Source organism: Lissotriton helveticus, chromosome 6, assembly GCF_964261635.1.
Source record: "Lissotriton helveticus chromosome 6, aLisHel1.1, whole genome shotgun sequence".
Classification (NCBI taxonomy): Eukaryota; Metazoa; Chordata; class Amphibia; order Caudata; family Salamandridae; genus Lissotriton; species Lissotriton helveticus.
This window is the reverse complement of record NC_136067.1, coordinates 1,686,711,686-1,686,732,592: the sequence shown is the minus strand read 5'-3', so window position 1 is coordinate 1,686,732,592 and position 20,907 is coordinate 1,686,711,686.

Here is a 20,907-nt window from a genome sequence, read left to right as displayed (position 1 = left end):
TTGATCAGACCCTGACTAGAAGCAAGGTCCCTATTTGGGCACAGGTGCAAACCATTGCCAACTAGAGACCCCATTTCTAACTCAGGGTCTGATCAAACAAAAAAAAAATTGAGAACTAATGTGACTGTTACATTAGAAAGCTAAACCAAGAGAAATAGTTAACACCATGACTGTGTTTGGGCAAAAATCAGGAGGGACATACATTCATGGAATAACCAAAAACACTGTGATCAGCTTACAAGATAAGAGGCTTATTCATGTGAATATCTATACCTTTTTGGGCCACATGCACCCCTGAAAGTGAGCTCTGAAAAGAGGGCATTGAGAATTCACAGCCACACATACACTTACATTGCATTGCAACAAGTACAAATCAGTACTAAAACTTGTTCAATGCCATTGTCACCCCAAGATAAATGGTGTATATATGCAAGTAACAGTTACTGGAACAAACGTGAAGACAGGGCCGGACTAGCTGTAGCGGGCACCGGGCAATCCCCCGGTGTGCCACACGGGTGGGGGGCCGTTTTTGTTACAGGGCCGTTTTGGCAGCATAGCTGCCAAATCGTCCCAGTAACAAAACTGGCCAAAAACCGGCCCTGGCAAAGAGCTCGGCGGCATCCGGGGAGGGGGAGCCGGCTGAGCATTTTGCCAGGGCCGGTTTTGGTTCCTGGCTGAGCACTTTGCCAGGGCCGGTTTCGGTTCCCAGTCCTGCCCTGCGGGAAGATGAAAGGATGGAAATATTTCTTCCAATAAATCATGAAAGATTAACTGCAAAATAGGGGAAGCAATAGGGCAAACTAGCACATTTGAGGACAACCACAATATGCTTCCAGAATAAAGTATCTAGATCATTGGACTCACACACAGGTAGAAAAATATCTCTAGCTCTATATACATAACCACCTCGCCAAACCATTTAAATAGAAACTGTAGCAAATGCATAAAAACACAAACCAGAATCCACCCAACACAAGAACCTGAGTCAATGATGAACACTATAGAATCAATTATGTCAATAATAACGCCCTGTGTGAGAACCTGCTTCACGTGGAATTCCAAGTTCAGCTTTCACTCGCTATCGCTGCCAAGTCAAAAGATGAGGGAAACATGGAGGGGATGATGATTTGAAAATTACATTATTGGAGGACTTCACTTACCGAGAATGAATCAAGGGATATTACCCAATGCAGATGACATAATCTAGGGCACATCAAATCAAAAAAAGTGCATGGAAGGCCAAATATCACAGATATGATGAACGCTCAGGTATTATGGTGCCCTCCAGAGAGTAACCAATGATAAGCAAGGCATTTTTCTACTATAAAGACATTTGGAAAAAAAGACAGCTGCACTACCACCATCTGGCATGATTTGTCACTTCCCTAGCACTTTACTATAAAAACAATAAGACAAGAAATGCTTATATGAAGTCTTTGCTTTCTCTCTCACCTTAGGCAGCACTGACCTAAAAGTCCTCACCATAAAGTTATTCAAAGTCCCATGCAATCTGTGCAAAGCTACTCAAACTACAAGACATGGTTGGTTTGCAATGTCTTCCTGTGCTTTAACTCCTTCTGTAAAATAACTGTCAAGTGGCCAAACAAATGTGAATCTACAGATACAGGACCTACCCGGCGAGTCAATAGACACATTTGCAAAAGAAAAGCATGCTGCTTAAACCCCAACACCCATGGAGATTATTAACCCTGCCATTTATCTCCTCCATCAAAGACAGAGGAGATGTAACAGGGCACACATGTAGATGCACTGCATCATCAAAAGAGCCCTTGCCACACTCAAGCCTTCATGTGCATGCTTAAAGGAGCAAAGTGCAGCCTCCAAAGGCAGGTCATTTGCAGGTGATTCACAACTTGGCCATCAAAAGATAGCTGACAATCCAGGATGATAGTGGACACAATCAACCAGTAGACAGTATACCTGTCTATGCTTAGTTTTGTTTAGAAGCCAATGCACCTGAGCAATGGAAGCCTTATAGAATAATCTACATTCCTGTGCAAAAGAACATTGTCTCCCATAATGCCATACAGAAATGCATACCTCAGAAATAGCAGAATATCTGGGTAGCACAACCACAATGAGGGCATGCACATGTCCCAACAAGTAATGTATCATGTAAAAACATAGATGCAATCTTGACTGGCAAAGTACTAGGAAGGCTAGAAAATAAGGTTGACCACAATTCACAAAATAATATAAGTGCACTGAATCTGAATGCCCCCTTTGCGGGCTACATCTACAGTTATAGCCCATAAAGGGGGCATTCTTGTTGCCAGCTTCCTGCATCCCTCCAGTGGGCTGATTTGCCTGGAAATCTTTTGTTAACAAAAAGACTCAATGGTCCCACAGCATTCCCTTAGTCTCTTCTGAAGGAGCTAGTCCAGATTCAGCTTTTTGAGCTCTACTCTTTCATTCTCCTGAGAGAGAAGCCAAAAGAAGCAAAAAGGTAGAAAAAATAGAAAGGTAGTGGCTTTTTAGGCTTTCTTCTCAGGAAAAGCAAAAGAGGGCCCACCACCCGTGTCTCAGTTAGCGGCTTCGGAAATAACTGAACAAGCGCCACCAGAGATTAGAGTCATTTTTTCAACCTAACTTCCAAGTAAAAGCAGCTCACATCCCAACAGAACTTTCTGTTTTTTAAGTGTGGTGTGCTCATAGCCTTATTTGCCTTTCCTGCAGAGCAATACAGCTGTTAGAATCAGCTTGAGCCCATAACACAGGTCCATAACTGCAGGGTCGGTAATTAATAGCTGTTATTGCCCACGAGTGTGGGCAGTAACACTTAAATAAAAAGAAACATTGTTTGTTTCAGATTTATTTTTGCAAAAAAGCAGCTCATCACTGGTGATAACCAAGGCCCTGACAAGACATAGTGAGCAAAAAATCAGACATTTTACAGCAAATTAAATTTACCCAGTGGCTGCTGGCATCTACTGGGAAAGGACTGGCGCGTGCTGAAGCGAAATAATATAAAAAAACACTTACCGGAAGAAGAACACAACATCCTCTGCTTCGGGCCTCTTCTTACGGGAACTGGATGCTGCAACTCCCTTGACCAATCCTGGCGCTACTCTCATGCAGCATGAGAGTAGCGCCCTGATTGGAGGGAGGGGCCTCACTCAGCGCTCCACAGCGCTCTGGAGGTCTGAACTTGCTCTAACCCAACTGTCTTAAGACAGCTAGGTTACAGATTTATAGGGCGCAAATGTGCTCTTTAAGTTATAGGGGTGCATTATAATCCTGAGTAGTTTTCATCTGCATATATTCTATTGTTGTGTTAACATTTGGTAATTAGAATGTGTAATGTAATAACATGTAAAGTGAAGTGATAGAGATATTTTGTACAACATGGAGAAATTAACATTATAATTGTGTCCTACATGATGAAGCTTTAATGTTTTGATTTTACAGGTAATGAATGAGAAATTAAATTACTGTCATGTAACGCACTGATTTAAACATGCACGGTAATAATGTTCATGTATACGTGTGATTACTGAAGTTTTATATTGATTCTTATGTTAGCTGATTTTTGTAGGCCTCGTGTGTTTTCCCTGGCTCTCTAGATGAGTTGTTCGTGATATTCATGTGTATGCAGAATCTTTTCTTTCTCACGTTTCTGATGCAGGTGGAGAAATTAATCTTTGTTAGCTAGAATAATGCTTTTGTTTTAGGAGTTAGGCTTAGGGAGGAGAGGATACATTTGAACAAGCGGTGCTGATAATGTGGGATGGTATTCTTTCTCACTGGAGAAGGCCTAGGAATCAAGGTCATCGAGCCAGCGCTGGGAGCATTGCAACTGCATGGAAAGTTACCTGCAAGGAGGTGTCTAGCTGGATGGGACAATCGCTTGATGTGACGATGAGTGTGTCCTATGATTTTGGCGTTGGGGTTAGGGGCAGCAGTCCGGGGGAATCTGTGGAGAGGCGATCTGATCGGAAGAGAGAAAGGAGCATCTTAGAATGAGCTTTGTAACTTTTATGCTACTTGACCCATTCAATGTGAGTGCACTTCTTAGGAAGGCTTCATGCGCTGACACCTTTTTCCTGAACTTGCCTCGGAAATGCTAAGTAGGGATTCTACAATAGCCGCAGTGTAGGGACAGACTAGTGTGTTTTACTTACGAACCTCAAATGAAGAATACTCTTGATGTAAGAGCAGTTGTATTCTGGGTCCTGATTCTATAACTGATCATTCATTGTATGCATCACAGACTCAACTTTACTCGTAGGTTTGGCTGTGTATTAGTTGCAATGTGTTTCTCCACCCTCATCTTGAACTTTTTGTATGTCCAATTGTTCTTGGCTTTGTAATAAACTAAATAAACCTAGAACTGGGAGTAAGTGATTTTTCGGAGTCATAGTGCATTGTAATTGTGATCCATGATTGGCAGAAGGTAATTCTCCCCTCTACACTTTTAAGCAGGAACTAACAATCCATTGACCAGGGGTTCTAGAGTAAATCTAGAACGTGGAACCTGGCCCCATCAAGAGGTTTAAAGTGCACATGTGTGGCTGGCTGTTGAAAAACCTCCGGCCAAAAACATATGCTTACTTTGAACAGTGCATAGATAGCGCACCCTCCTCCCTGCTGCTGTCCCAGGGCTGCAGCTCCGCCCCCTTCCTGACACTCTGTTCGGGAGTAGGATGAAAAATAATAAGGTAATAAATTACCATTTTTTTTAATTTCTTGGGTTTTGGGGGATATTAAGTGGGGCAACACTTCTCCTCTCCAACAGAGGAGCCGTCCCTGAATTGTACTGCAAATGAAACGTGGAATTCTCCACCATTGTATTGGTCACTTAATGTAGTCTACGTTATGTCAAATAATCTCATAAAATGGAAACATGTTGTTAGACTGATTTATAAAGTGTGATATAGCATGCATTTATTTAAGTGTTTTGTTTATCACTGCATGTTCCCTTGTTGTCACATTAGACAGGTGCACTCTAAAGATGGAAACTGGGATTGCCTGTTGAACAGAGTTGCCTTACATGAGATGAAAGATTCCACCAGACAAGCAGCTACCTCTGCTTTTTTTTATTTCTGCCTAATACAGCACTGCATGTTTGCATGGGAGAGCCTGGAGGACATACTTCAGGAGCTGATTTAGTCGCCAGACTACAGAGCAGTTATTGTCTGGTGAGACTAATCAATTGTTTGATCATGTCTGCCACAGGAAGAACAATCCTTGACTTCACACAGCATTGTTTCATATCTGTAGTCAAGGGTAAAGCAATAAGTTATTTAAACAAGCAAACTGAACTGATATGACAGAATTATGACCTGAAATAAGAGACCAGCCGCTTACAGATAACATAAAGTTTTCATTTTTATGAACAGATTTTTATCAAAAGGGCCCCAATGGAAATGAATGGCCTGTCCAACAACAATGCTCAGTCTTATCCTTTAGGATGTTGCCAGCATGGCCTTGGCCTCTAGAGGTTTGTGGAACTCACTGGGAAGGAATTTCACATAATAATCACAAACAGTGTACAGACAATGCAAACGGCACCCACAAAACTAAACACTGTACTCTACCAAACAATGGGTAAAGGCATGGGAACCCCTGAGAAAGAACAGCTAGCTCTTCGATTCACTGAGCAGGCTTTTTTGATGGTCCTTTGCCAAGCACATTTAAATGACATCACTTTTAAAGCTCAGAAATGGTGCAAATGGATATGCCCTCATCAATTATTCAAGAGAGTGAACTTAGATTTCTTTGTTTCACATCCTCTGCATTGTATCTGTTTTGCCCTACGATGTATATCAAAACGTCCTGACCTGGACCGGACATTATACATGTGGCAGTCACAAACAAGATAGGAGGTCAGTACAAGGTTTTTTTTTTTTTGCAGAGTTTTATATAGCGCGAACTTGACCCAAATCGGGTATCAGAGCACTTTACATAGCACCAGTTACGTTACGTGAGGACACACATTCATTTTTGTTAGGCACGGGGAGATTTACCCCCAGATTCATCATAGTCATGTATTGCGAGTGATTAATAGCGAATTTTAAGGATTCGCTATTAAAGACTCGCAAAACGGGATGCATGTAGAAATCGCAATATTTTTTGCGATTTCTACTGCTTCCTTATTTGCGATTCGCTAATTGCTAATCACAAATAAGGAATGGCTTTCCCATTTATTCCTATGGGCCTAGAGGCCCATAGGAATGAATGGGGAGTTATTCCTTATTTGCGATTAGCAATTAGCGAACCGCAAATAAGGAAGCAATTTCAAGGGTGCCAGGGTGTCCAAAGGACACCCTGTTGCACCCCTGAAATGGTAATGTACACTGGTGTTGCGCACACACATGTCCCAAGGACATGTGTGTGTGTAACATACAACTTAGAAAAATGCACTAAACTGCATTTTTCTAAGTTTTTGCTATTTACCACGTAGTTAGACTTTGCGGTAAATAGCGGCCCCAGATCGCGAATTCACAATTTTTAAATGGTTCATGCATTGCATTTAAGGAATCGCAAATTGCGATTCCTTAAATGCAATCGCAATTTGAGAACTCGCAATTATTTGCGAATTCTTAAATTGCGAGTGCATGAAACCTTGATGCATCTCAAATGCCATTTTTGCGGGCGCAATCGGCCGAATTTTGCGATTCGCACCGTTTGCGCTCGTAAAAATGCTTGATGCATCTACCTGTAAGTGATTTGCCCAGAATCACAGGCAGTTTAGCGTCATTACTGAGACTCTAACCCAATTCCCCAGGTCCGAGGTCGAGCACCCCAGCTGTTAAGCCAACTCCTCTCCCCTGAGGTACATTCATACCCTCCTCAGCAGCCACCTATTTATTGCTCTGGGCTATGAGAAAGGCAAGAGGTGAGCACTACATAAATTAAACCGAGCTTAAACAGACCGGTTTACTTTCTGTACCTGCTGCTTCCTTAAGACTCCCGAGACTGGTGAAGAACCGGGTTATTTAAGACCCGGCGGCGCCAGGGGCATGCCCAAAGTCTTCGGGTATCACCTTTCTTAGAACACAGAGACACGGAAACTTCTTGGTGGCGTCAAAGATCGAATTTATTGGCTGCAGCCAGTAACAGAAGTCCTAGAAGTCAACACGGTATGAGTTCTCAGGAGACTGCTCAATTTTACAAAGCAAGTCATCCCTTTTTATGCCAAAAATCACATTCCAGACAAATACCTTACATTTACAAACTGTCCAATCACATGTATCCACACCAGAGGTATTGCATGATGGTAAAACCCACTTTTCAGTTGCCCAGCCCATGATCAATCATCGGTCAAACCCAACATTCTTCTTTAGTCAGGTCGAACGAACCCATAATAAACAAGCATTTACAATGCAATAGGGCTCGCAGCATTAAAGTTTGAGTTATTGGCATTGTGTATGACAATGCGTTGCATAAAATGTTTAGCAAACTTTGAATTGGTGAGCAGTGAGTGTGTGTGCAAGAGTATGCTGTTCTTGAAAGCAGTGTGGTAGAGAGTGCAGGAATTTGGGTGACCTGAGCAATGTGGATGATGCACCTCACGCACGGGGCTGATACAGTTATTATTCATACAGCTCTGATGATGTGCACTCACCACTCTGCACTCACTACTCACTACTCTGCACTCACTACTCACTACTCTGCACTCACTACTCTGCACTCACTACTCTGCACTCACTACTCTGCACTCACTACTCTGCACTCAGCACTCACTACTCTGCACTCAATGCTCACTCTCACTACTCACTACTCTGCACTCACTACTCTGCACTCACTACTCTGCACTCACTACTCTGCACTCTGCACTCACTACTCTGCACTCACTACTCTGCACTCTGCACTCACTACTCTGCACTCTGCACTCACTACTCTGCACTCACTACTCTGCACTCACTACTCTGCACTCACTACTCTGCACTCACTACTCTGCACTCTGCACTCACTACTCTGCACTCTGCACTCTGCACTCTGCACTCACTACTCTGCACTCACTACTCTGCACTCACTACTCTGCACTCACTACTCTGCACTCTGCACTCACTACTCTGCACTCACTACTCTGCACTCTGCACTCACTACTCTGCACTCTGCACTCACTACTCTGCACTCACTGCTCACTACTCTGCACTCACTACTCTGCACTCACTACTCTGCACTCAACACTCACTACTCTGCACTCACTACTCTGCACTCACTACTCACTACTCTGCACTCACTACTCACTACTCTGCACTCACTACTCTGCACTCACTACTCTGCACTCACTACTCAATACTCTGCACTCACTACTCTGCACTCACTACTCACTACTCACTACTCTGCACTCACTACTCTGCACTCACTACTCACTACTCACTACTCACTACTCTGCACTCACTACTCACTACTCTGCACTCACTACTCTGCACTCACTACTCACTACTCTGCACTCACTACTCACTACTCAGCACTCACTACTCACTACTCTGCACTCACTACTCACTACTCTGCACTCACTACTCACTACTCTGCACTCACTACTCTGCACTCACTGCTCTGCACTCACTGCTCTGCACTCACTACGATGGTGGAGGCGACCACCTTACTGGAAGAAATTGTTAAACACTAATAACGGAGGAGTTGGTGAAACAAAAAGAAGTCCCATCTGCCGTAGTGTCTAAAAGTATATCCAACAGCAAATTGGCGGGAAATGGAGCAATGATGCTATAGCAAATATGTGTGCCTGTGCTGCATGGCATACTCTCTATCCTCCTGTGATTAGCATCAGGAACATAAACATTTTAGTTCCCCCTGTTCTTGTGTTAGTAGCACAAATGGACTGCACGACTTGAGCGGTCTTTAGCGCCCCCTGTTGGGTGAAAGTGGCTTCACCAAGTGCTCGGCTGTGACTGAAAACATTGTGAATCCAAAACCCTGCGACCTTTCTCTGACAGACCTGCTGTAAATGTCTTGTGGTCGTTGTTTGCTGTCACCCTCCCCAGACTCCAGTCTGCACTCGCCTCAGAACGAGAGCCCCCTGGGGCACGGCGAGGCATCCCTGCGCCGCTTTAATACTTAGCCTCTCTATCGGCATGGGAATCTCAGACACAAAGCACTTTCCCTCTCCCATTTCCGAAATAACAAATTTCCCCAGCATGCCGGCGCTTCTATCTATCTCTGTTGTGGTGTTTGTAAAATATACAGACCACGCAGTGCTGGGAAGAGCAAACACATCATTATGCCTTCATGACAGAAAAGCCTGCTCTGCTCAAGTGTGAACTCATTTTTCTCCAGGTGACTTTTAAGTAGCCTTGCACTATTGTGTGGGGGCTTCAATCAATAATCTTTGTCAAAACAGAATATACTGCATTGTCATTCTGTCCCTTTTAAAACAACGCCGCGGCCTGTGAAGGAGTAATGGCCGTCTGCTTCTGCCTCCTCTTAGTATCGAACTCTTAATAACAATAATGACAAGCATTACAATACCCGTTCCTTCCGCGCGTTCAGCCGAGCCCTGTGAATGCAGCGAGCGTGTTCGCGTGCGCGTGCTCGTTTCGAATCGCCTCCAAGGCGATGCGCGCGGCCAGGAATGTCTCCTTGAAAGGAGACACGGCCACAATAAGTTCTCGGCGGAGACGCGCTTCCGCGCGTTCAGCCGAGCCCTAAAAAGCGCACATCCCAATCGTAAATAGACCATAAAGAAAGGAGCAGAAACAGGTGAGAGTAGGATAAGGCATATTAGTGTGCAATAAAGTTTTACGATGTCCTGTGCTTTGATCCTCAATCTTGATCAGCTACTGGGAAAGGAACTGGCCTAACAAGGTTGGCTTCAGGCAAGAGGGTCAGTTCGCTCAGGTCATTCAGAAGTCAGCTAAAGTGTACGTGTGCTAAAGACTCGTTCGGCCGTAGTCATCGGCCTATGTGAGGGCAACCACAAAATGGCTGCCATACACAAAATGGAACCCAAGGGTTCAGAACGAAATCCCTAAATACGTAGTGAATCCATTGGTCTAACGTGACGAAAACACTCATACTTGTCGTACTAACTAGTTGCGGTTTGCTAATATCAAATTCGTAACGAAACCATGACCTTTATGAAACGGGTTCAGAATTCACGGAACCTCAGACCCTCCTTTTGCCCTTACATAGGCAATAACCTACACTCACTTCAATCTGAGTCCAGGTCTATATTCATCAGATCATCAAGATGTTGCTGGAGCATAATCCTATTACTTAGTACCTCTCTTGGGACAGGTCTCCTTGCACACGTAGTAGCACAGAGGCCACATATAGCAGGAGCGCACTGCACACAAAGACAGAACAGGAAAAGAATTGCTAAAGCCATCCCAATGATCATCAGAATCTTCCATCCCCAGGTCGATAACAGTTCCCAGAACCATCCAATCAACGACCAATCTCCTTTATCCACATTTATAGACTCAGAGATCTTATGTAACTTGGAAATGGCCTGGTATACCGTAGGAGCATTGTCTGGTATGAAAACGCAGCAACTTGATTGGATCACTTTACATACCCCACCTCGATCTGCAAGTATGACGTCTAAAACCATATGATTTTGTAACATCATAAGGCGAGCCGCTTGAAGCTCAGCTGTCAGATTACTAAGGGCACCAGCAGTTTCGTTTATGGTGGATTCAACCACTCTCGTCAATTGCCGTAAGCCTCTACTGTTAGCCATAGGTCCCCAAAACGGTTGGAAACCCTTGAAAAAGTCTCCCACTTCTTGTCCCGTGGTATCTTCCTTACTGAGGACACCCCTAACAACTCTCGTTCTGTGGTAATCTACGGCAGCAGTATATGTAGGAGGCAACAAATATGCAACATAACATGTTCCCGAAAAATCAGGGGGCAACCATGTATATGCTCTATCATAGCAGACAAAATACGTGCCCTTAGCTGCTAAAAACGGTGGGGAAGTTTGGGACGCAAAGACATACGTCTGAGTACAAACACTCTTCCCTAACTGAGCTCTCGGATTCTTGCCCTTCCCTTGCAGACAAAAATGACCACGATGGGGTACAATCCAAATCGGAGGCGACCTTTTCCGTCTCTGCTTCTCACCCAGACTAATACTATATCCGGTTGCGTTCCAACCAACATATGCTAGTAACTCATCCTTGGGAATGGTCTTATACGTTTCGATATCTCTACTCATATCTGTGATTCCTTTCACCAAAGCTTGGTTACTCGTGTTCTCTCTTCCAAAACGCGGAGGATAAACCTCAAGGGCATAAAGGAACATAGTCTGGAAAGCCCACAAAGACCCGTTCTGACTAAATGGTAAAATCAGATAAGGAATACCTCTATCCATAGTATGTGGCATAAGACCACACACCCAACAATTAGTGGTGTTCACTACTAACTGGTGTTGATGGAGGAGTTGCACAAAGGAATTATTCACAAATTCGGACCTTCTAATTTGCTCGTGTTCAGGTAGGACATGGAAGGAATGCAAAGAAGTAGTAGCAGGTAGAGTCGTAGGTTGTAAAATGGGTGCAGAAATCAGTTGAAGAGAAAATACAAACCAACCCACCAAAGCTAAAGTCATGCTAAAAAACATCAAAAGACATGTGATCAGAAAACATTTGCTATGCACAATTTTACACAGTTTCTTCTTAAAGTAAATTTTCTCAACGGCTCTCTCAATCTCCAAAAACTCCATCCTCTAACCGATGTTGTTCACGGCGGTTGGTTTTCTTCTGCTAAAGAATGCTTCTGTCAGCCCAGGGAACTCCCTTAGACCAACCAGAACCGTCGACCTTGCGTCTTCGGCTTGCACTCTCTAGTCTTTGCACCGCGACCCTACAGCTGAACCCGGATGGTGGTTCACAAAAAATATACCAAAAAAAAAAGTTTCTTGGCTGAGAGAGTTCAATTCCTGAGACAGTTCAGTTCCAAAAAAATCAGGAATTCATTTATTTTATTAGTTCATTGTTTCTAGGACGTAGATTATAACGCTCTTTTCCAGGCCTCGTTTGAGGCTAAAACAATAGTTCAGGTTCAGTAGTGTCTAATCTTTGAGACACAGGCACAGCTTCTTGAAGGACATCGTCGTTTTCTTTCTTGGTGCCTCTCCACACCAACTCAGCGTCGCTAAACGGTGCAAACTTCGGCACCCTTTCAGTCTCTGAATCTGCAATACCTTCACGGACCCACAGGTCGTACGGCAGAGGCAACGGCGCCCTCTTACAATGTACGCCGTGGATCCAGTTCTTTATCCCGAAAACTTTCACTGAGGTTCTCGTAGACAACAAGACTCCAGCGGGGCTGATCATTCTTGGATTGCTGAAAGTTCTTTACCAAAATCCAGTCACCAGGATTGAGGGTGTGACCTGGATCCACAGAAGCGGGCGGCAATTTATCATGAACCTGTTGATGTAAGACACGCAATTTAGTCGTCAAGTCATACAAATAGTCCACCAACACAGGATATTCGATGTCACTAAACTTCACTGGCCTCGGCACTCCCCACACATTCGCAGGACGGCCAAAAACTATTTCATAGGGACTAAGGCCAATCCAGGAATGCACTGTAGTTCTAGTTGACAAAAGTGCCAATGGCAAAGCATTAGGCCATTGGAGACCAGAACTCGCCTGAATTTTGACTAACTTTAGCTTCAAAGTGCCATTGTAACATTCCACTAATCCAGCTGATTGGGGGTGATTTGCGGCATGAAACTTCTGTCGGATTCCCAACCCTTCACACACACTCTCTTCATAACCTTCCCCACAAACTCACTTCCATTATCACTCCACACCAACCTTGGCAACCCAAACCTAGGGAAATATTCTTTGACCAGGACTTTAGCAGTGGACGAGGCAGTATTATCTTTTAGGGGGTATGCTTCTACCGATCTAGAAAAGGCACAAACAACTACAAGGACATACTTTAAATTATTGCACCTTTCCATGTGGATGAAATCCAATTGCAAAACCTCGAACGGATAAGTCGGAGGAGCAAAGTGACCTGCTGGAGTTGGGGTTCCCTTGCCAGGATTATACATTAAACACACCATGCAATTCTTGACCACATTCTCCGCACACTTGGGAATTCCAGCATTCTGCCATACTGGAGCCAACAACTTACAAATCCCTTTCACACTGATGTGAGACAAACCATGTGCCATAGTAACCACTGCAAGCACGTACGCATCTGGCAAAATCCATGTATGGTGTTCTGACAATTCAACCCAACAACCAGTCGAATACAATCTACCCGTAGTTTCTCTCCATACGCTCTTCTCACTTTCAGTAGCTTCAGCCTATATCGATTTCACACTCTCAATCGTATCTTCGCACATTCCAACATCACCAATCCATCTCGCAGGGCCTGAAACATACATTCGACTCATCACATTCCTCGCTGTTTCTTTCACCACTTCATCCGCAAATGCATTACCACGGCCAACATCATCCGTAACCTTCCGATGAGCGCTACACTTCACAATCGCAACTTGCTTCAGCAAAGTAAGTGACTCGAGCAGCTCATTCACCAACTGCCCATGCTGGATTTTAGTTGCATGAGAAGTAAGGAACCCACGCTCCCTCCACAAACGTTCAAAACTGTGAGCAACACCAAACGCATATTGACTATCGGTATACACATTCACTCTCTTTCCTTCCGACAACACACACGCTCTAGTCAATGCAATCAACTCTGCTGCTTGCCAGAATTCTGTGGTATACGTGCTGTCTCGACAACTGTATTTAAAGTTGTGATAGCATACGCTGCAGTCGTCTCGCCATTCGGAAGCTTAAAACACGAACCATCAACCCACAGCGTACCATCCACATTCTCAAAGGAGTGTCTTTAAGATCCACTCTAGCTCTTGTTTCTTCCTCTGTGCGAAGAAAACAATCATGCTGTTCTTGGATATCTGTCTCTGTAGAGATCGGCAATAACGTAGCTGGATTCAACACGTTACATCTTCTGATATGAACGTGGCTAGCCAACAGTGTCAACTTGTAACCTGAAAGACGTGCACTAGTAAGGTGCTGTGTCATAGATGATCGCTAAAAGCGCTCTTTCACCATCGCTAGATATCCTATATTGGGGAATACGCTGCATTTTAACATTCGCTTTAAGCGTTACAACATAAGGTGGAATCTCCAAAAGACCCACATCATTAGGACCAGTGGCCCAAAGAGTATCAGGGAGAGAACGCAATTCCGGTGGAAGCCGATCTTTAGACAAATACATCGGAGAGATCACTTTCTTACCCAATGTAAGCTGTACTCCCGCAGAGAACAATGCAATGTCGCATTCAACCTTTTCAACAAATCCAAGCCCAACAAATTCTCGCCACAACCTGTCGTTAAAATGAGGGGTGCTTCCAATTCACAAGGCCCTATAGAAAGAGACAAAGGACTATAAACTGGATTACGAACTGGGGCGCCAGAGAATCCTACCGAAACATTCGTTAAGCCAGACAAAGGTGCGCCAGGGAGTTTAGAGTGCATGATAGAACTCTTCGCTGCACCAGTATCCAAAAGAAAAGGCTCTACCACACCCGATGTGGCTACTGCAACATAAGGCCCACTCTGATATACTGGAACCGACACTACTCCCTCTTTTTGTCCATGGCTGTCCTAGCAATCATTATAGTCAGCATTCTCACTTTCGACATAATAGTCATCAGCATAGTACTGAGTCGACCGACCGGATGTCATTTTCTGTTGATCAAAACAATTCATAGAATTCTGTGGAGAAAGGAACGTTCGTTCTGAGGAAACGCACCACGTCCTCTACCCCTAGACACTTGCTGAAAACCACCACGGCCTCTCGGGCCGGCATACCACTCGCGCGCTGTCATAAAACAGGGCACTCATTTTTATAATGACCTTCCTCCCTACAGTACGCACACTGATTCAAACCCAAGGGTGGTCTTGGAGGAAAATACCCAGCGTTCTGTTGCGGTCTCTGAAACTGTGGAGGTTGCTGAAACTGTGGGCGTAGCTGTGATTCTTGCTGATTTGCGCGAGGCGGATACGCCTGCTGCAAAAGAACCTTCGTCTTTAAGTCTTTAGTCTTTTTCTCTACTTTATCTTTCTCGTCCTTATCCCTATTCTCATAGTACTGTGCAGTCGCTAATATCTGGGCCGGCGAAGAAATGGCCCAAGAACTTTCAGAATCTTTCAACTTATTACACAGTTCAGGGAGCAAATTAAAGACAAATTTGTCCACAAATAATCTTTGCCCACCCTCCGTACTCATGTCCTGACCACTATGATCTATAAATGTTTCTTCAAACCTAGTGAAGAAATCAGATACACTTTCGTCCTTCTTTTGCTTACAAGCTGCTAACTTGTCCCAATTTACTCGTAACGCTGGCATCATCGTTTTCATAAGATCTATAATTCTGCCAGGTAGATCTGCCACTAGAGCCTCAGGTTTAGCACCACCAACCTGTCTAGCCTCCGCAGCAGCAATATTGAGCCATGTGTCACCTAATTCAACTGCATGATCCTCATGACGAATCTTTGCCCATAGAGGTTGGGGTACTACATTACCCAACAGCATATCTATATCAGCCAAATTCATGATGCATGCGTCAACTGTCTGGGACAATTCTTTGTAATAGCCAGCTGGATTTTTACGGGGATCAAGTAAAGACTGTTTAAGGGCCAAAACTTCTACTCTCTTCCATGGCACATGTACCCATACTCTTTGAAAATGTGCTGGTATAGCTGGGGGAACATTATTCGGACCAGCAGCTACCGCATCACGCCACACTGGAGGAACTTCTCTCATCGGATACTGTCTCACTTTCCTCCTAACTGTGGAATCAGGCTCAAACAGTCGCTGAGAAGGGAAATCGTTTCTAAACGCAAGTACCATCGCAACTGCTTTCTCAATTCCGGGACCCACTATCGTCCCTTTTGCAAACTCAGACTGGACATTTAGCAATTCTACAGGGACTGAACCCAAATCATTATCTTCCCATTCCTCACGAAGGAAAGTACACATAACGTCAAAAACTTACCTTTGTTTCGGTGCCTCCCACTGTTGGAAGACATCCAGAACTGATTCTAAGTTATACCTCGAAACATTCGAAACCCATCTGTGAGCCAAGAGATCTAACACCGCCCATTCTTCGGGACCAGGAAGCTGACTACGCATTTGTTTACGTGCAGAAACAGGGGTCATACTCAATGACCCAAAGAAAGGAGACAAAAGACCAGTAACAGTATCAGTCATTCGTTGTCGAGCAGAAGGAGAAGCCGTCATAAGGACAGGAGACAAAGTATTTTGAGGTGATAGAAGCGTAGGGTTAGTAGCAAGAGAAGTTGAAGGTACAGGAGAATAAGGCAAGGTAGTTCCAGACAAAACCGATAGCAAAGTCGGCGGCCCCAGAGAAGGCTGCGCTGTAGGAGGAAGAACCAGCTGAGGAGGAGCCGGTGGCTGAACAGCAACAAGAGGTTGTGCAACTGGAGGTTGCGGAGGTGCCGTAGCACTCTGTGCATAAGGGGGTGGTAATCTCAACAAATGGGACATTAAAGGGTCCTTTTCAGGATCCTTTGTCGCCTTCTCAAAGAGAGGTGGCAAAGCTGGATAACATTTATCAATAGCCATATTATGTTGCCTATCTGACACCTCAATTGCTTTATCTTCTTCGTTTTCTTTAAACTGCCTAGCAGCTTGCATTATTGATACATCCTTTTCTCTTTTAACTTTTAGACTGTTTAATTTCTCGTTGTTTGGCTTCTTTACGCCAAAGGCGAAAGGAGTCAAACATTGCCGGCCGGGCTTTCTTCTTAAATAGTTTAACTTCCAAATTATCTAGAATCTCTGTGTCATAGCTACCATGATGTGGCCATTTTAAAACACCGTCTTTCCTAGTGTATCGGACCCATACTTCATTAAACGTAATGGGGCCCACGCCGTGTTTAGAATAGAGCTCATAAGTCGGAGTTCCAACTGGAGGTATCGGACATGAATCCTCCAATCGGGAATCCCTGTTACAACCAAAACAGAATATTCTCCCAAGTTTGCTAAGACCAGGCATCTTCGCTCACTAATCTAGCTTCAAACTTCAAGGGATTATCTACAACGATAGTCTCGCAAATATACGAGTCCCTTGGCTTTGGAAATTGCAATTTTCAAATCAAAACTAAGGACCAAACAAACTAAGAACCAAGAACTAAGGACTGGGAGCGACCCACTTATACTTAACTGAGGTATCAGTCACGCCACCAGAAGACCCGTCTATCGTCTCGCCGTACAAAGCATCACAAATGGGTCCAAGACAGGGCGACAGTCAGGGCAGCAGTCCTTCGTAGCCGTCAGGAAAGCGGGAAGCCTTGCAGAAAAGACCTTCAGTCCACGTTCGACATGCCGGGGTCGATGAAGTGGTGGCCGTCCTCCAGAATTTCCTCACGAAGCTCCTCACGATCTTCAGGCTTGGACCGGTACCGCTGAAGTCGCCCCACGCTGGGCGCCAACTGAAGAACCGGGTTATTTAAGACCTGGCGGCGCCAGGGGCACGCCCAAAGTCTTCGGGTATTACCTTTCTTAGAACACAGAGACACAGAAACTTCTTGGTGGCGTCAAAGATCGAATTTATTGGCTGCAGCCAGTAACAGAAGTCCTAGAAGTCAACACGGTATGAGTTCTCAGGAGACTGCTCAATTTTACAAAGCAAGTCATCCCTTTTTATGCCAAAAATCACATTCCAGACAAATACCTTACATTTACAAACTGTCCAATCACATGTATCCACACCAGAGGTATCGCATGATGGTAAAACCCACTTTTCAGTTGCCCAGCCCATGATCAATCATCGGTCAAACCCAACATTCTTCTTTAGACAGGTCGAACGAACCCATAATAAAAAAGGGCACATCCCAATCATAAATAGACCATAAAGAAAGGAGCAGAAACAGGTGAGAGTAGGATAAGGCATATTTGTGTGCAATAAAGTTTTACGATGTCCTGTGCTTTGATCCTCAATCTTGATCAGCTACTGGGAAAGGAACTGGCCTAACAAGGTTGGCTTCAGGCAAGAGGGTCAGTTCGCTCAGGTCATTCAGAAGTCAGCCAAAGTGTACGTGTGCTAAAGACTTGTTCGGCCATAGTCATCGGCCTATGTGAGGGCAACCACAAAATGGCTGCCATACCCAAAATGGAACCCAAGGGTTCAGAACGAAATCCCTAAATACGTAGTGAATCCATCGGTCTAACGTGACGAAAACACTCATACTTGTCGTACTAACTAGTTACGGTTCGCTAATATCAAATTCGTAACGAAACCATGACCTTTATGAAACGGGTTCAGGTGTGCAATGGGTGTTGCTGTGGGCATTCCACCACAACACCCATTGCTTTTTGATGCTGCCCCAGATTTACATGAAGGTGTAAATATGTGGCAGAGCCAAAAACTAATGCCATGCAAGAGCTGGAGTTAGAGTGGCGCACGAGGAAAAATGCTTTTATTTCTCCTCATTTTTCCTTTTTCTGCAGCACACACACAAAGTGCAAAAAGTCTTTAATTATTGTTTATGTGCAGGAAGGTCCTGCATGTAAAACAATCCATAATGTCTATTTGCTACTTCTATGTGTACTGCAGAATGCAGCTCCCATAGACGTAACAAAAAGCCATGATGGATTGTTTAAGTGCAGGAATGGACAGCTTCCTGCACATAAACAATCATGGACCCTGGCACCTTGCTCTAGGCAGCTAATTTTAGCGCCAGTGTTAGGGAAAGCACAGGGGTGGATTATATTGTAGTAAACATAGCGCATCCGTGCCAAATTTTCCGCAGCTCCGTGCTTCAACATTTTGTTGTACATATGCCCCTGAGTGTCTTAAACCAACGACGTTCACTGAAACTATTTGTATGAATTACGGGACTTATTTACAAACCCCTTGATCCACCGGTGCGTCACTTTGAATATGGGGAAAAGTGACATTACGGTGGTGCAAGGGGCTTGTAAATATGCCCCTACATCTCCAATAGCCTGAAAAAGTTTGCTTAATAGGTGAGTCTGCAGAAGCTTCACAGTGGTTTGGAGCTGGGCAGATGAGTGTTCCATAGTGCAGGCCTAGCACTGTACGTTATCCATCTGTGTTTCATTGAAGGTTGTCTTTCAGGTGAGATTACTTTAACTCAGCTGGCCACACATGAAGTGCACACTACTGCACTAGTTACCATTTCAGTTAATGAGGACATTGTCCATGAAGAGCATGGTGTATCAAGTAAAGTAAATTATCTTTAGATAGATTCTGTCTTGTAGCCCGGGACATCTCTTTAAGCTGATGTAACATTATCGCGTGGCTTCAGATCATAGAGAGGTCTGTCTGTCTTTATTGCAAAAGTTGGGCTTTTTTTGGGGGGGGGCACTGTAACAGACATTGCCATAATCCTAACAGGAAACAAATCACTTCCCACACTAGGCTCTATGTTCCAATTTCAGCAATGGGCCAAGTTTTTTCAATCGCTCTGGTGCAAGCAACAGGCCTTTAAATTCTCCTAAAGTGAGGTTCTCCGGTCTGAGCGTGGGTGATCAAGAGCCCTATATTTTTAACAAAACTAACAGAAATCGGGGTCATCTCCCCACCTTGGCTGTGTGAACGGATGGGCCATGTGAGTTGAAAGTGCCGACAGACTAACCACTAACACCTCAATTTTTAATCTGCTCAGCACCAGACAATTTGATCACATTAAATGTTGAACATCAAGTAGGCAGGCAAGGGGCGTGGCTTGGCCGCTGCTGGGAATGGACGTGTGAGCTCCGGGCTCCGTCACGGCCTTCCCGTTTATCCTGTAATTTAGCCCCTTCGCTGGCCCTGCTGGCCGGGGCTTGACCACATCCCTGCCCGCCGACTTGTCGGGCTCTCCCTGGAGCAGAGAAGCTGTCCCAGCGGCAGCGCGGGGACGCGCTGGGCCCGGGATCTCCGGCGCGGCGCCGGCCATTTTGAGCGGCCTGGGTGTTCGGCTGCATCCCGACCTCGGCTGGACGGGCAGCCGACCTGCGGAGCGAGCTGCCCGGCCGCCGACCACCGCGAGGGGCGGGTCGGTGACATCGCGACCGGAGCCCCGGCGGCGGAGGACGGGCGGCCCAGCGGGAGCGCTGGGGCATGGACGGCTAGCGGAGCCCGTGAGCTAAGGGACCAGGCCGGCACAGGCGATGGCGGGGGCTTCTTTGACCCGAGCCCGGGGGCACCCAGTTGGACTCTGGGAGACGACGACAGGTGGAAGGCGCATTGCTGCCCGGCTGCTTCCCTGATTGACCGCCGCGGACTTTGGCGGTGAGAGCCCGAGGGGGCAGCGTGGGGGACCCACGAGGTGTTTGGGGTCTGGGGGACTCTGCAGGGAGCTGTCGACGTGGGCGCTGCTGCCCCGAGGAGGCTGCTGGCTGGGCAGTGAGGTCCAGCCCCCTGGGACTGGTGCTGGTCTGGCGCGCAGTGGCGCTGACCCCCTCTGGCTGAGACTGGGACCCACGCCGTCAAGGGGACACACGTATTACCGGCTGGCGGATTTCCTGCTGTGGGGTGTTGGGCCCGGAGCCCCCTGCGTTGTGGCGAGCGCGCCACAGGAAGCGACCCTAAAGCTGAGGGCCCACCAACGCGTCTTGCGCCCTCAACGAAATAATTTTGGAGGGCACCCTACGCCTGCGGCCGGCGACCACCATGGGGAGACGCCAAAAACCCCCGACGGATGTTGAGGAGGGAGCGGCATGCAGCCAGGGCTCTACAGTGGACATAAGCTCGACATCGGGCCAGCCACAGGGCCAATTGGAACAGATTTTGCAGGCCATTGCCGATACCAGGGAAGCATTGCGCCAGGACACCGGACAGGTGTCCACGAGCCTGGGGCTCCATGCGGGCGGACCACGGTAAGCTGGCGGACCGGGTCAAGCAAGCGGAGATTCGAGTGGACGCCCTGGAACCGGCGACCACGGCGACTGAAGCT